The 13,823-nt window shown below is 48.6% G+C and overlaps 1 protein-coding gene across 7 annotated transcripts in view; it reads right to left on the bottom strand.

Annotated features, from left to right (window-relative positions):
* TSPAN18 (tetraspanin 18) overlaps positions 1–13,823 on the bottom strand; it is a 207,477-nt gene that overhangs the window by 81,475 nt on the left and 112,179 nt on the right. For all 7 annotated transcript variants that reach the window (XM_090032985.1, XM_090032982.1, XM_090032988.1 and 4 more), the window contains one exon: positions 13,103–13,217. The gene's annotated coding sequence lies outside the window, so the exon portion shown is untranslated. The remainder of the gene's footprint in view (positions 1–13,102; positions 13,218–13,823) is intronic.

The raw sequence follows: 13,823 nt of genomic DNA, 5'->3' as shown, positions 1-13,823 counted from the left end.
CATGCAACACTATCACTCAGAATATCACAGCCCAATCCAAACAGAATATCTTCAACAGATAACTGAGAGACAGAATTCTCTGTTGGTAACGGTACTAGTAGGGGCTGTAATAAAGAGAAAGTGTAGGCAGCTTTTATTACAGAGGCATCTAGCCCCAAATGCCTGAAAGCTGACTACACTATAGCTTCCACCATATATTCTACCAATGGCACATAATAGGTCTCAGTGGGTATGTCTACACAAGCATTTGATCCAAGATCAGTTTACTTGCAAGTAAACTACTCATGAGTAAACAATCCCAGGCAGGCATTTACACATGGATGGACGTGGGAGCAGATTTGCTGTTCTTAGCAGCAAATCTGCTCCCACTTCCTGAGGCCCTGCAATAGGCCCCTGCTGCTACCAGGGGGAGTTCAAAGCTCCCGCTGGATGCTAGTCCAGGGGCTGGCAGGGAGCACCAGGCCAGGGGACAGTTGTCTCCTGGCTAGGGCTGGGACATTGCTCCCTGCTGCTGAGGGGCTGCCTGCTGCCAGGGCGGGGACAATGTCTCAGGGAGCTCCCGGTCCCGGCTCCCTGATTGAGGTAGGGGACTTGGAAAGAGTTGCAGGGGAGGGCCAGGTCTCAGGACCCTGCCCCAATTCACCAGTGGGGCAGCAAGTAGCAAGCCCCCAGCTAGTAAGAAATCCCTGCACAGATGAGGGCTCACTACTAGATGTCCCACAGGTGGATGGGGCAGGGGGCTGGGACCTGCCCCACCACTGCAGCTCTTTCCAAGCCCTGGGCCTCAATCACGCAACTGGGGCATGGGCCTGGAAGCTGCCCCTGACTGGGACAGGTCCCAGTCCCTGGTCCACAACTGCAGGGCAAAAGCTGAAGAGCCTGTTCCCAGCTCAGCTCCATGGAGCTGGGCAAGGAATAGGCTCCCCAGATCCTGCCAGCAGGGAGATCCCAGTGCCAGCTCCACAGCTGTGGAGGTCTCCATCTCCGATACCAAACTACACAGTTGTAGGGCTCAAGATGGGAGATCCTTATGTCCTATCACCAGCTCTATGGTTGCAGGGCTGGCACTGGGAAATAAGGATCTCTCAGCCCAAGCCCCAAAACAATGAAGCTGGTGCTGGGAAATAAGGATTTTCCAGTGCCAGCCCCACTGCCCCAGAGCTGAAGCTGAGAGATAAGGATCTCCCAGCCCCTGCTCTCTAGTTGCGATCTTGGAGCTGGGGGGTTTGGAGCTCCCTGCTACTGAGGCAGGGGGACATAGTCCCCACCCAGGCTCTGATGGTGGAGCCTGCCCTAGCAGCAGGTGTCTCCCAGGGTCAGGGACTAATTTCCCACCCCCTGGTGGCTGGCTGACCATTTGTTCCTGGTCGGGCATCTATACGAGCGCTACTGCACATTAAATACTCATGAATAAATACTTCTTTTTGAAAGTAGCAAATTTACTCAGCAAATTTACTGATTAGTGAGGTTTGCTGCAGAGTAAGCATGTGCACATGTAAATGCTTTCTACGCAGTAAACCAACTACACTACTGTGCAGTATAGCATCCTGTGTAGACACACCTAGTTTTCCCAAATGTAGGTAATGTCCAATGGTAAAGCTTCTTGGGCCCCACTCAGTCCCTGATCTATCCTCTTTTCACTGAGTTGACAATTTCCACCAAAAAGGCACAAAGGGGCTTCTTTGAGACCAATAATGACTTTTAAAGAATGCAAACAGCCATGAGATTATTATTTGCATTATATTTTAATTCATAGGGGAACTAAGGCTACAATAGGGACTAATTCATTCACTTTAAAAAAAAGTCTATTTCTCAATGAAACATAGGAATAGAAACCCTGTGGCTAGCTGTAAGTACTAGGGTAATTATTGGAAAGTGAGTCACAGAGAAATGAAGTCACTTGCCAATAATCACAAAGGAAGTATGTAAGAAAGTTAGGAATTGAATGCAGAGCTCTGAGATTCCCCTTAAGTATCTTTAAGCACAACATTATCCTTAATCTTTACTCTGACTTATAATAATGATGAGTTCCTATTGATCTAGGTTTCATTTGAACAGGTAAAAGGCTCAGTGTCCTAGTTTCAAACTTGTTTTAATACACAAGTGTAAGCAGATCTATTTGCACAGGCACATGCATATGTACCACCCCTCCCCCCCTGCCCACACCTTCCCCTTTCTTGCATCTCTATTTCCTAAGAAATCCCTAAGGAAATAGGGTAATTAGTTCTGACTGCTGTTGAGGTAAGACTTCAACTTTACTCAGCATTATAAAATGTGTAAATCAAAAACAAATCTGCTTGCACAGTTCTCAAACTAAAGAATAAAGGATTTAAATTCCTTCTCCAGTCTGTAGCTCAACCACAGATTCAGTGTAATGATTAAGGCAGCTCTGCTTTTCCTACGTCACTTGGTGTAAACCACCTCTTCTCTTAGCAAAGCACTTTGAACAGGATGTAATCGCACACAGTGGCCATGTTTACACATGCGCTTTATTTTGGAGTAGACTAATTAGCTGTGGAGTAAAGCATCACCGTCTACACGTGTGATGGTATTAGGCCATAAACTAATTTATGCCTGCGTAAGATAGAACTGTTGGGGATAGTACTATCTTGTGCTGGGGTAATTTACTGAAATTCATGTGTAGATGCTGACCATGAGCATGAATTGCATCTGCTCAGCCCAGCCACCTGGAAACCAGACTCCTGCCAGCCACCCAGCCCCATGGCTCTCCGCTTTCAGCACCTGCGTGCCCCTACCTCAGGATGCCAACAGTCAGAGCCTGGGGCTGATCCCCCCCCCATACTTCCTACCAGCCTGGGCCGGCTCTGCCCTGGTTCAAATTGCTGCTACCCTGGGCACACAGGCTGCCCCCAGGAGTATTTTACTTTGGCTCAAAATGTTCTGGAATTTATTGCTTTGAATTAATTGCATGTGTAAGATTTCATAGATTTCATAGACATTAGGGACGGAAGGGACCTCAGAAGATCATCTAGTCCAGCCCCCCGCCCGAAGGTCAGGAAGCAAGCTGGGGTCATAGGATCCCAGCAAAATAAGCATCCAATTTACTCTTGAAGGTGTTCAATGTAGGTGCTTGAACCACCTCTGATGGCAGGCTTTTCCAGACCTTGGGGGCTTGGACAGTAAATAAATTCTTCCTTATGTCCAGCCTGAAACAGTCTTGTAGTAGTTTATGACCATTCAACTTCATCATCCCTTGGGGCACTGGTGAACAAACATTCCCCCAGTTACTGGTGGTCACCCCTGATAAACTTATAGGTGGCCATCAGATCACCCCTGAGCCTGCGCTTTTCCAGGCTAAAGAGCCCCATGGCTCTCAGCCTGTCATCGTAAGGTCTGCTTTCCTGACCTCTGATCATATGCGTGGCTCTTCTCTGGACTCTCTCAAGCTTCTCCACCTCCTTTTTGAATTGTGGAGCCCAAAACTGGACGCAGTACTCCAGCTGCGGCCTCACCAAGGCCGAGTACAGGGGGAGAATGACATCCCGGGATTTGCTCGAGAAGCATCTATGGATGCAAGCCAGCGTTTTGGTCACTTTCCTAGCTGCAGCATCACACTGCAGGCTTATGTTCATCTTGTGGTCAATGATGACCCCCAAGTCTCTTTCTTCCGTAGTGCTAGCCAGCGTAGCACTGCCAAGCCTATAAGGATGCTGCAGGTATTTTTTTCCCCAAGGTGGAGAACCTTGCATTTTTTGGTGTTAAACACCATCAGGTTCTCATCCGCCCATTTGCTCAGCCTGTCCAGGTCAGCCTGGATCACCCGCCTGTCTTCTGGCGTGGATCCTTTGCCTCAAAGTTTAGTGTCATCGGCAAACTTGGCCAGTCCACTCCTGACTCCAATGTCCACATCATTAATGAATAAGTTAAACAATATGGGTCCAAGGACAGAGCCTTGGGGCACCTCACTGGTCACAGGACACCATGATGAGTGACTTTCATCAATTACTACCCTCTGGGTCTGACCACGGAGCCAATTTCCCAGCCAGCGGATCATGGTGGACCCAAGGCCACAATTGTCCAGTTTCACCAAGAGGTGATCATGGGATACTAGTCCGAAGACTTTTTTGAAGTCAAGATATATGACATCAATCTCTTCTCCCTTGTCCAGGTGATAGGTCACCTGCTAATAAAAGGAAATCAGATGGGTCAAGCAAGACCTACCCGCAACAAACCCGTGCTGGCTATCCCTCAGGATGTTGGCGTCGGCCAGTCCATTAAGGATGGCCTCTTTAATAAACTTTTCTAAAATCTTCTCGGGGTAGAAGTCAGGCTGATGGGCCTATAGTTAGCCGGATCCACTTTCCTCCCTTTCTTCAAGATAGGCACCACATTGGCCTTCTTCCAGTCTTCAGGCACTACACCAGAGTGCCAGGAGTTTTCAAAGATCCATGCTATAGGCTGGGCTATGATGCTTGCCAGCTCCTTGAGTACCCTGGGGTGTAGATTGTCAGGGCCGGCTGACTTGAAGTTATCCAGCTTCTTAAGATGTTCCTTCAAGAGGTCAGCATTAATGGAAGGCAGGGGATCTCCCTCCCCCGGACCTCCCTGTCCCATAGCAGGCATGGGCGTCCCATGGGACTGATGAAAGACTGACGCAAAGTACCCATTGAATAGGTTGGCTTTTTCTTGGGTATCAGTTGTCAGTTGCCCTATCTGGTTCAGACGGGGTCCAATGTTGCTCTTGCTTTTCCTCTGGCTCCCCACATATCTGAAAAAGGACTTTTTATTGTCCTTGATGCTCAAAGCTAGTTGGAGTTCAGTTGCAGCCTTGGCTTTCCTGGTTTGCTCCCTGCAGGACCGTACCAGTGCAGAATAATCCTCCTTGGAGGTGAATCCCGTCCTTCATCCTTTGTAGGCCTTTTTTTTTAGCCTCAGGAGGTCTGCTAGGTCCCTGGAGAGCCAGGGGGGCTGCTGTGTCTTCTTGCTGCCTTTCCTCCAAGATGGAACAGACTTAGCTTATGCATTGAGGCTCGCTTCCTTGAGAAGCAACCACTCTTCTTGAACTCCCTTCTCCCTGGGGTCATGGTTCCTTAGGGCCTGACTGACAAGCCTCCTGAGCTTGTCAAAGTCAGCTTTCCTGAAGTCAAGGACTTCTGCATTGCTGACTGACTTGACAGCTTTACAGCAGATGGTGAAGGTGATTGGCTCGTGGTTGCTGTCACCCAGCTTTCCATCGATCACTAGGTCGCCGATTAGGTCATCCCCAGTAGCCAGTACCAGGTCAAGCAGTGCTTTGCCTCTTGTTGGCCCATAGACTTCTTGAGTCAGGTAGAGGTCATCCACGCACGAGAGGAATCTTTGCGACCGCTCGGATTTTGCTGAGTGATCCTCCCACGAGATGTCCGGGTAATTGAAGTAACCCATGACAACCATGATCCTGGAGCATGCGGCCTCAGCCAGTTCTCAGGTGAACTCCTGGTCAAGGTCAGGACTTTGGGTGGGAGGTCTGTAGTAGACTCCCACTGTTGTGTCCCCTGTGCCGTGTTCCCCACGGATTTTAACCCAGAGGGTCTCCAGTCATCCATCCTGGTCACCAATATCAGCTTGCAGGGATATGTAGCTTTCCTTCACATAGAGAGCTACACCCTCACCCCTTTTATCTACACGATCTCTCCTGTACAAGGAAGAGCCATCTATACCCGAGGTCCAGTCATGGGTGGAGTCCCACCAGGTCTCCATTATCCGTATGACATCATAATTATTTGCATTGAGCAGGAGGATGAGCTCCTCTTGCTTATTCCCCAAGCTCCTGGCATTTCTGTACAGGCAGGCAAGTGTCCCTTCGGGGGCTCTTGCCTTGCCCACAGGTTGTACCAGGGCTGGGGCAAGGGTGGGCTCCCTTAAGTGCCTTGGCCCACTGGCTTTGCAAGGGTTGCTCAGTGGGCCAGCAGTGGCGGTAGTCCCCCCATCCTCCAATGGGCTTAGTTTAAAGCCCAGTGGAGCAGGTCAGCCAGTCTGGCTGAGAAGAGCCTCCTCCCCAGGGGAGAGAGGTGGAAGCCATCTCTTCCCAGCAGCTCGCTGCCTCTCTCGCCAAAGAGCGGGCTGTGGTCATGGAAGCCAAAACCTTCCCGATGATACCAGCGCTGCAGTCTTTGGTTGACTATGTGGATCCTCCTCTCCCTCTTCGGCCTATAGCCCAAGACTGGGAGGATCAACGAGAACACTGCCTGTGCCCCCAGACCCTTTAGCCCTGTTCCCAAATCCCTGTAATGCCTCATGACCCAGCTGGGAGTACTCTGAGCCGTGTCATTGGTGCCCACATGAATAAGGAGCATAGGATAGTGGTCTGTGGGCTGGAGGAGCTTTGGGAACTTCTCCGCAATGTCCCTGATGCAGGCTTCTGGGAAGCAGCAGACTTCCCAGACTAAGGGGTCAGAGCAGCAGATTCCCCCTCAGTCCCCCTCAGGATGGAGTCTCCCACAACAAACACCTTACGTTTTGTCTTGGGGAGAGCGGGAGCCATAGCTGCAGTTCGGCCTGTGTTGCCTGCGGAAGCTGGCAACTCAGCGGGCTCTGCTGGGGCAGCAAGAGGTGTGTACCTGTTGCTAAGCTCCGGCAGGGCAAGGGCCTTGGTGCAGCGGGCCTTAGGGCCCTTGACCACCTTGGTCCATGCCCCTGACTGGACAGAACGGGAGGTCCTAGAGTCCCTCCTTTGTCCTGGAGGGAGACTGTGGTATACCCTCCGGCTCCCAGGGGAGAAGGGCCAGGCAGCAGGAGTCAATCTCCTGCTCACAGTCCCTGACGGCATGCAGTCTCTGGACTGTGGCCTGGAATCCCTCCAGCTGGCGTGCCAGAGACCCCAGAAGGGAGCAGATCTCACACAGGGAGGTGGCCGTGCTCCCGGGCCCCAGAGCCTGAAAAAGCGACAAGCGGCCCCCACAGCTGAGAGCCAGGGGCTCTGTCTGCGTGGAGCCTGGAACCATGGGCTCCATCTGGGTGGCCGTCTCTGAGGTGCCAGAGGGGGGTGCTGCAGAGCCCGAGGGGACCCTCGGAATGCAATGCGTGCCCAGCCGTGTCATGCCTCTGGTAGGCTGACTACAGCTGGGACTGTCTACCCTGGGGGGTTTGCAGGCAGGGTCTTGGGCCCTCCTGCGCACCCTCCTGCATGAACTACACACTAACTCACGTGCCAGCAGGCAAGTGCACCTGTTTGCACAGCCTGTTGAGGTAAGACTTCACCCAGTAGGATTTTGTTAACACCCAAGCATTAGAATAATTAGGCACTTCTATACGTGCTCCAAGGGTGGGAGCGGGGTGCTTTAATTGGAGCGGCTCCAAGAACAGCTCTAATTAAAGTGCTACAACATCTCATGTATTAGCATCCCCACACTTCAAAATAGTGATGGGGTGCTTGAACTAACGCTCATTTGACAAGCTTTATTTCAAGTGCCCCACTGCCATTTTGAAGTGCGGGGACATTAATACACGAGATGCAGGGGCTGGCTGCAGCACGGTAATTACCACGCTCCAGCAGACTCGAGTAATTACAACACATCGGGACAGCCCCACAGCATGGCTATAGGCACCCATTATCTCTAGCTGATAATAAGGACATTTCTAATTCCAATTTACTTCCTCATTATTAACTCATATTTAAATGCCTGTGAGCTCCCAGTTCCACAGGAAATCAGGCCCATCCTAAACAGGTCCAGGGCATCAGCTCTTGCTAACAGGGGGAATGAAGAGTCTATGAAAGTTGATCAAGGGAATGTTCAGAGCAGGACTCAGAGTCGATATGTGCCCACACGACACAGGCACCTCACTGAAATAACTCTTGTTCTCTAGTCGCATCTTTCATTAATATAAAATAAATTAATATATCATTTTCTAGCTGTCAGCACTGGAAATAAAGTCTTATAATGTGAGCTGAGTGTAACCAATGCTAGGATGTCTGAAACCTGCAGGGAGCCTGCAACTATAACACTGAGAGATGAACTGGCCCATTTATCTCAATGGGTGTTAACTCTGATATCCAGTAATGATTGCTTAAATGTCAAAAATTGTCGACTACTTCATTCCTCATGTAAGAGAGGAGCAGGAGGGGTCACTGTTCTGCACCACTTACTGTGAGTGACGTCTCATTTTGGAAGCATAACTGTGTAGTTCTTGGGAGAGAGCGGCACTCTTCCTGTAGCAAGAAAGGGCTAAATCCAGGAACTGGAAAGAGTATAGTTCTGTTCACAAAACTCCAGAGGTTCAGCCAAAATTAAGTAGTGCAGGATTGCTCAGAAAGCAGCCACAATCATACTTTAAACAACAGAGTTCCAGCCTGCAAGGCACTGGGGGGAATGAGAGGAGGGTGTACACTCCCCCTGGGAGTGCACGTAGAAGTGTGGAGCCAAACCCCTCCCTCCCCACCCACCCAAGTCCACAATGGGCAGCCTGCACCCACCCCACCACCATCAGCTCCACTCCAGCTGTGCTGCCATGGTGGGAGGAGGCGGGGCTGGAGACAGAGGAAGAGAGGGGTAGAGCTGGGCTCCACACTCCTCTACACTGAAGCAGCTACTGCCGCTACCTCCCGTGGGTGGCAGCCAGGGTTTGGCAGGGGGATGCAGACCCGAGTCCCTGGCCCCTTAGCCCTGGCGGCTGGGGGGAAGGGGGCTGTGGGTGGGGGGCGAGGGGCATGAACAAGGCTGTGAGGGCTGTGGAGGGGAGTGAGGGGCACCAGCAGGGGTGGGAGGCTGTGACTTGGGAGTGAAGTGCCTGGACCTGCATTCTGTGAGCTAAGGAGACAGAGGAAGTTCAGATTTTCTTTGATAAATATCAAAATTTATTAAATTATATAAATTTATTTTATTATCGTTATTGAGGCATTGGTAGGCTTCCAAATTGCTTTAAAATTGTAAATATATCAATAAGACATTGTGTTCAACCAATACGTATATATATATATATACACACACACACACACATAAATATATCAATAAGACATTGTGTTCAACCAATGTGTGTGTGTGTGTGTGTGTGTGTGTGTGTGTAGCGGTGTTTCATTTTTTGAGCTTCTAATCAGAGAATCTGTGATTTTTTATCAGGGAAAACCAGGATCCCTACTGATGACTTTTGCCCCTAACACTGCAGCTGAGTTTTAGTATTTGCTTCACTTAGTGTGATCTAGTAAACTGCAACTAGAGCATCTAGATGAAATCCACAGCATATACCAAGGCAGGTATATGCACTGCACAATCCACTTTGATTCCTCTTGTCCATATATTTCATGCACAAAAGCAGAACAAATATCATAAAGAGAAGTTGACAGTAAATATCAACTTTCTAAAAGAACTTAGTGTAATGCTTCCTTTCCTGTTGGTAAGCAGAGCCCTGTGTGGAAGCTCAAACAATAGCTCAGCCTGAGAGTTGAAGTAAAAACAAAAAATTCCCTGCCGGCGCTCATCCCCCATTTCCTTTTGGTTGTGTGTCCGCACTGAAAGAGGTCAATAGCTCCCAGCTTGAGAAATGCGGCTTTTGAAAGGACTATCCCCAGGATCTTAATTTGAAGTGTGACTTGTACTCCACAACATCAACTCTAATGCAGTCCTTTTAAAAGCCAGCACAAAGATAAATGTATGAGAGAGAGAGTGTGTCTGAGAGTACATGTGACATCTACTACCCAATTCTTCTTCCCAGGGTAGCTGAAACCCCTGGTGGAGTTGAGTCTGTCAAGGAAAGCAGAAACGGAAAATGCCAGCTGCAGATGTTGTAAAGCTCTATGGATCATTACACCTTGCTTCAGTCACCACTTTCTCCTCCTTTAAAATGTACTACAAATAGACATGAAGCAGCAGACCACTGAAAAAACAGCTGAAGAGAAATTATAAGTGATTACAGCATTTAAAAACAATGGGTAATTTGGCTTTGGGCTTAACAGACAAAACTTCTTCCTTTCCAAACATACTAAATCCATGTAACTCTATCCCTCAGGCTTAAGAAATGCTGTTCTGATAAGTACAGTAAAATTTCACAGAATTTATTAAATTGACTGGGTCTATAAATCATTTTGAAATCACTATTTAAATGCTTAGGTTTTGCTACATGGAAAAAACAGCTCAGTATGATAACTATACCATATTTTTCAAAATGAGGACATGCCTGATTCACACTAAAAATGTGCTTTTAAATGGAAGTGGATTACAGAGACACAGCTGGGCATTTTTTTTTGCCCTTGGTAGTGATGGCACATAGGGCTGTGGCAGCAGCCGGGCTTCTACCAGTGGCACCAGGCCAGCAACAGCAGCAGGTGCTATTTTTGTGCCCCTCCAAGTCAATTCCCAGAGTTCAGAGCTGGACACAGGCACAGGCGAACCAGGTGGCTGCCCGGGGCCCAGATAGAAAGGGGACCCAAAAATGGTAATTTGAAAATTATTATTATCATTATCTTTGGCAAAGGGGGGCCCGATACTAAAGGTTTGCCTGGGGCTGCCAGGAGTCTACGTAGAGTGCTGCCAGAACTGGTGCCTCACATGGCCCATTTAGTTACCCTACTGATGGATTAACCTAAAATCTGAAAAGGCAATCCTAGTTCAGAATCAGAATGAGTGTGCTCACCAGGGGAACTACTGCAGAATAGCCACAGCACTTTAAACTCATACCACCACTTATCTCACAACAGTGTTCCCATGCAGACAGGCCCTATCCTCCCAGTCCCCAGGAACTTCTGAAAGTGTGTGATTGATCAAGCTATTGACCAATCTGGCCCAGATGCTCCCAGGCTTACAAAGAGTAAAATGTTGCTGTTCTTCCATGGAGAGAAAGGACTGTTCTCCCCTCATGCACAGAAAAAGGGACCCAAAGGATAAAAGATAGAATTAGGAAAGGGAAAATGGGGACTGACAAGCAGGCAAAACCTCCCTACCATTGGAACTGTTTTCCAAAGGCAAGTCCCCTCCTTTGTTTGACTGTCTGAAAACCTGGGGAGGACTTCAGAAAATGATTCTTCCTCGGTCCTTTTTGGATAAACCAAAATAGGATTATTTAGGGCGTTTCCAGGTTTCTACACTGAAAGAGGCCACTGACTTCATTCGTCTAAGAAAGGCCACTGTACTGGGGAAGGGGGGAGACACAGGGAGATCCTTCAACAATGTCAAAACAGATGATGTTAGCTTCTAAATGGAGTCAAGAAGTGTTTCAGCTTCAGAGACAAAACTGGCCCAACCAGTCTGCAGTGTGAGAAAACATATTTCTCTTCCTTGATGGTGTCCCTCCTGGTGTCTGACTACATTATTCTCTGCCTTTCTATGCCATAAACAAAGGTAGGTGACAAAGCTCCCATATTACTGAGCAGAACTCTGAAAGGCTTGTGGCACAGAGCACAGTAGTTTAGGTGGACCAGTGGCTATGGGCAGACACACGATATCTGACAGACAGCAGGTAAGTTTGTGGTCTTTCACATACGCAAAACTGTAAACTTACCTGCTAGACGAGACACACAATGCAACCCTGTGGTGATTTTAAACAAGGAGCTGTGTGCACAAGCAGCCTTCACAACACAAAAAACCCAAACCCTCCCATCACCAACAACTAATTGTGCCTGCCACGGTCAGGGGTTAAGAGGGAAATAAGCAGATTGATTCTATTAGACTTTGGACTAGTCTCCTCAGGGAAACAGGGGAAATCCCATAATTTAAAAAAAGGCTAGGGAGAATACTGCAGGGAGCAATGTTGCATTAGCTGGAAACTAGGGAACTACGCCCCTCCCCTGTCTTGTAGCTCCAGTTTCCTTGATTCAGCACAATGAGAGTTATGCAAGAGATGGTTCTTGAGGCCAAGCAGACAAACAAATATTGGAAGGAAATGTAACAGTAATTTGAGTCAATCAACCTGAAATATTTCATCCCACCTGAAGTGAAATACTTTATTTGTGTTTGGACTCTTTTTAAATGCTCTTTTAGATTTACATCTATTTAAAAAAAACATGGTTTGAAATGGGGGGAAAAACACAAAACATTTTGTTTCATCAGTATTAAAATGCAATATTTAGACTTTCTGGATTTTTTCCCCATTCTTTTTCCACTAAAAAATATATGCCCAAGGTCACTTAAATTCATGAACAATTTTGATCTCCCCAAAACTTCAATCCTCTTTAAAACAAAATTCATCTGCTGGTTAGAGAAGTGGGCAGAGAACAATAGGATGCAGTTCAACAAGGACAAGTGCAAGGTACTGCACCTAGGGCGAGGGAATCACCAGCACAGCTATAGGCTGGGGGATGACCTTTTCAGCAGCACAGCAGCAGGAAGAGATCTTGGCACCATTGTCAACTCCAAGATCAATACGAGTCATCAATGTCACAAAGTAATTAGCAGAGCTAACTGCACTTTGTCATGCATTAGTAGGTGCATCATGAACAGGTCGAGGGAGGGGATGCTCCCCCTCTATGCAGCAGTGGTCAGGTCACAGCTAGAGTACTGTGTCCAATTCTGAGCACTGCAATTCAAGAAGGATGTGGACAACCTTGAGAGGGTCTGGTGGAGGGCCACTCATATGGTTAGAGGCCTGCAGGGAAGGCCTTATGAGAAAAGGCTGAGGGACCTGGAACTTTTCAGCCTCCGCAAGAGACGACTGAGGGGGGATCTTGTGGCAGTATACAAATTCACCGGGGGGGGGAGGGGGGGAAGGAGGACGGACAGGGGGAGAGCAGGGAATAGGAGGATGCTCTGTTTACCCTTTGGAATAACCAGAAACAATGGCCACAAGCTGATGGAGAGTAGGTTTAGGTTAGACATCAGAAAGAACTCTACACGGTTAGGGCCACCAGAATCTGGAATGAGCTTCCAAGGGAGATGGTGCTCTCCTCTACCTTGGGGGTCTTCAAGAGGAGACTGGACAGGCACCTGGCTGGGGTCACATGACCCCAGCACTTTTTCCTGTCACTGGCAGGGGGTCAGATTCAATGATCCTTTGAGGTCCCTTCTCACCCTAGCATCTATGAATCTATGAATGCAAATCTTCCCCAACAGGTATGGTAGGAATCAGAAATGCAGCCACTCCAGAGAAAACCTCATCCCCAAATGGTGTAGTTAACAGCCACCCAAAGCCTGATCTCAGAGCCCGCAGGGTCAGATATGTCATCTACCTCATTTACCTCAGTACTAGCAAGCTTTCAGAGCAGCAGTTGTTCTTTTCCAGAAGTCAGGTCAAGGTAAACATGCATCAGTCAGGATCCTCAGCACCCCGATGGTGTGTCCAGGAGGGCTGACCTATCAGGAACAAATAGAACAACATAAACAACAAAATACCAGAACTGCATGCCATACTACCAAGAGCTAGCAGACTGCAGCCTTCACTTAGTCACTTCTGCTTATGCAGGTGCAGGTTAGAATATCCTTACACATCTATATGACACAATGAAAATACAAAACTTCCTCTGGAATAAATCCAGCAAATTCCCTCTTGGGATAATCCCCTTCCCTACTCCCCTCACCAAGGCCAAGCCCAAGTAGCTGGTCACAACATGGTCTGAAACTTGATGAGGAGGAGGAATCTCCCAAGCGAGGTATGAAGCAAAGCAAGTTGCTCTGAATTCACTACTGCTGCTCTAAAGGGATAGCATCCACCAACCAGGTTATAAGGCAGGGGTGGGCTCATGGGCTGGATGCAGCCTGTCAACAGATTTGATCTGGTCCATGGGTGGCAGCTCACTGGATATGGTCCATGGGTGGCCAGCAGTGCCAGCTCTGGCTGCTACATGGTGCCAGGTGGGCAGGCAAATCTGTTTGCACTGCACCAGGTGGGCCCACTTCCTCCCAGCAGCATCAGCTATAGACCTGGGCAGGGGTTTCAGCTGTAGCGGGAAGGCAGCTAGT

This window comes from Crocodylus siamensis, chromosome 2 (assembly GCF_052110815.1).
Source record: "Crocodylus siamensis isolate JL-2025a chromosome 2, ASM5211081v1, whole genome shotgun sequence".
Lineage (NCBI taxonomy): Eukaryota > Metazoa > Chordata > Crocodylia > Crocodylidae > Crocodylus > Crocodylus siamensis.
This window is presented reverse-complemented; position numbering and strand designations above follow the sequence as displayed.